This window comes from Mus caroli, chromosome 15 (genome assembly GCF_900094665.2).
Source record: "Mus caroli chromosome 15, CAROLI_EIJ_v1.1, whole genome shotgun sequence".
Lineage (NCBI taxonomy): Eukaryota > Metazoa > Chordata > Mammalia > Rodentia > Muridae > Mus > Mus caroli.
In genome coordinates, this window is record NC_034584.1 from 52,887,695 (window position 1) to 52,891,560 (window position 3,866).

Consider the following 3,866-nt stretch of genomic DNA (forward strand, 5'->3'; position numbering starts at 1 on the left):
AAAGAGAGGCCCATTGGTCGTACAGTACATACCTCAGTACAGGGGAACGCCAGGGCCAAGAAGTGGGAGTGGGTGGGTAGGGGAGTGGGTGGGGGAGCATGTGGGGGACTTTTGGGATAGCATTGGAAATGTAATTGAAATAAATACCCAATAAAATATATGGAAAAATAAATTAAATAAATTAATATATATATAAAAGAGAGGGCAAGTGTTCCAGCCCGGCAAGCATCTAATTGGGGGGGGGGGTGGCTACTGTGGCCTTGAGCATAATTGCCTGGTGCTAGGAGCCAAACCATAAACCTTCTGCTTTCCTCCCCATTAGAAGTTGTTAGAAAGTGCCAGGGGCTGGCTTGTAACCTGGAGGTGCACATTTGTTGGGGAATAACCTGAAGACTGGTGCTAGACTCAGGTCTTATTGGGGGAGAGGAGGGGGATTCGGAGGATAACCTGGGGACGTAGGTCTTATTGGGGGTAGCCTGGAAACTGGTGCTAGGTACCAGTCTGTTAGTTAACTTGAGTTTAACCTTATGTCAGGCTCTCTATGATAGAGTCTAAACCAAAAAACTGTGGTCTCTCACTGCCATATTACCTTGGTGGGTCATCCTTTGTGTCCTCCTGATACCACCAGTAATTATGTAACTACCCCAGTAGGACAAGACACAGAAGAATAATTAGTGGAGTTCAGCACAAAATAAAAATAGAGAGTCGCTTATTCAAAAAGTATGTTTTCCAAGACAGCAACAGCCGAGTGCTAAACACAACACATGGTGCTTCCGAGTCTTAGGCCAGGTGCAACTGCAGAGGCCACACAACCTTGGAGCCAGTGCTCACTCTGATGTTATCAGCTAAGGCTACTGAGGACAGAAGTTGCCCCAATGATCATGTGTTTGTTAGCTGCTGGTCAGTGTCCCCCTGCACCCAGAATACAGAAATATCAGGTAAGTGAATGAGTGAGCAGATGAATCATGGGAAGCATTCTCCCTAAGACAGAATGTCGTGTCCTAAGATTGCAGCAACAATGTGCCACACACTAAGTACTTGAAGGATCAGAGTCTATTTCCTCATAATCCTCCAGGCTTAAAGTTAAAATGTCAGGAGCACCACGTTCTCTCTGAGAGGTCTCTAGGAAACTCCTCCCTGAGTGTTCCTGCTGCAGGTGGCTCTTATGCTTTTAGCTTGTCTCAAAGTCATGTTCCTGTCTTCCTTCTTCAAGTATTTTTGTGGGTCTTCATCTCTTCATATAAGGTCTCCAGATGTCAGATTTATCCACTATAGCTTCATCCTGATTATATCTGCAATGACCAAATCAGGTCATACGAGATTCTAGGCAGACACAAGGAGAGGGACCACTATACAATCCATTCCATCTGTCTGTACGACATCCTTCAGAATGCCTCCGGAGCCGTGTCTGCTAGTTTATGCTTAACAATTCATATGAATTGCAATGTAATGTTATTGCCAACCCAATGTATCTCAAAGGATACACAAAACCATACAAATCATAAGAAGGCATGTATAATAAATGAAGTATAATCTGGGGAACTGAAAATTCGGGGATGTGGTTAGGTAACCGATATCAATCAGGGCATCTTAGGAATGTGAAGAACATCCACCGCAAAAGATGAATGGGAAAATGGGTGAAACTCAGAAACTAGTGTTTATTGCCTGAGTTGTGTGAATGGCTGTGAGGTAGCTGGTTAGATATCCCCATAGGATGATCAGAACCAATGGCTCTCTCCTCCCTGGAGGCGGGGGTGTGGAGTCTAGGAGGTTAACATTTGCATAAGCTGTCCATTAAGGACCCAAAACAAACCCACTTTATACACGGTTAGTAGCTTAGAATCATGAAGTGTGTGTGTGTGTGTGTACATGTCTGTATACAGTGGAGTAATTAAATAGATCATCTAGTTCTTTGCTGAATGTTCACTTAATCCTTCTTTGAACTGTTGGTGTAGCAGGGGTTATGGTTTTGTTAAAGTAATTCCCTGTAAGAAAGAAAAGGAAGCCTTGAGCAATCGCTAATTTATATTTAACTCTCACTTGATAGTGAAATAAGAGACCTGGGAAACTCTCACACCCTGTAGGAACCCAAAGGAGTCGCTTAGCCACATCTTGCTATCCTTTAGCCTGAGAAGCAGAGACGTAAAGACTTGCTGTCTGGACTTCCAGTTGACCAGATGGAGTCCCTCTGTGAGCATCCGCACCATCCTGAGCCATCTTCCACCTTGTCACCCTGCTGCTGCTCTCCTCTGGCTACCTGTGTCCACCAAAGTGTCTGGCTACGCTCCTCCAAGTGCAAGTGCAGGCATTGCTTCCCTCTACCCACCTATAAAACAATCTATAGTGGGAGCATACGACCCTCTTCTCCCTCCAAGACCTGTCTCTCTGAAGTCTGTGAAGTGGGACCACTCTGCTGCCTCCGCACTGTCTGTGTCCTTTGTTATGCTGAAGACACAAACTCAGGTTCTTTTGCCTGTTTAGCAAGCATGCTACTCACTACGTCAACTCCCAGTGCCATAAATGCATTTTTATTTAGCAGACATTAATCTTCTAATCACTAGAAAGCTGCGTTCTTGGTCATGATTTGGCCCATTTAGGTAATTTTCTGCTACTGATGATGACCTTGGAGGAGTCCATTTGGCATAACAATGGTGAATACTGGAGGCAGGCTAACTTCATGAGTAAAAGAGGCTTCTTCACATTTTGGGAGGTTGAAAGTCTAAAGAGCATGATCCTGTCTGTAATGAGGAGCCCCTTCAGTGCTGTATCACGTCATAGTAGATAGAAATGGCAAAGATGTATGGAAACAAGAACCCAATGAGACAGGAAGCCCAAGTAATGCAAAGGTCCAAGGAAAGGACAGGTCTTCACTTGACCTATGAACACTTCCCACTAGGACCCATCTCTTAAAAGTCCCACCTCCGCAGTGAAGACCATGGAAATCTCCAGTGTATGAAAGTTTGAAGAACAAGCCTCGTTGAAACCCGACCACCCTTTCTCTACAGTCAAACAAATCCATTCACTGATTCAAAACACCAATGTCTGGTTTTAAATCTTTGTTTTAAAACAATTGTTGTCTTTCTTAGTTACTTTTCCTTTTTATTTTTTTAAGATTTATTTATTGTTATATGTAAGTACACTGTAGCTGACTTTCGACGCACCAGAAGAGGGCATCAGATCTCATTACGGATGGTTGTGAGCCACCAGGTGGTTGCTGGGATTTGAACTCAGGAACTTCAGAAGAGCCATCAGTGCTCTTACCCGCTGAGCCATCTCACCAGCCCCTTAGTTACTTTTCTATTGCCCTGACAAAACACCTTGACCAAGGCAATTCATAAAAGAGAGTGTTTAATCTGAGTCCATGACCATGATGGCGGGGAGCATGGTAGCAGGCAGACACTTTTATATGTGATCAGACCTGGTGCTGGAGCAGGGTGTGAGAGCTTCTACGTGATCAGACCTGGTGCTGGAACAGGGTCTGAGAGCTTCTATGTGATCCACAGCTGTGAATAAGGGGGAGAGGAGAGAGAGACAGAAAGAGACAGAGAGAGATAGAGAGTGCTAACCTGAAATGGCATGAACCTCTGAAACCTCCAATGGCACACCTCCTCCAAGGCTAACCCTGGTAATTCTTCCCAGGTAATTTATCAGCTGGGGGCCAAGCATTCACATCTATGAGCCTGGGGGGGGGGTGCATTCTATTTCAAACCACCACACGTTCAGAGCATGCATTAGCGTCTTCTCTTCCATTATGAAACTCTTACCTTCTGTCACATCCCTTGGTAACACAAGATACAATCTAGGTCAGCTAGAGTGTGGTTTAGTAAATACGGTAGACTGCTGGGTCCGATCTGCAGAGATTTGGA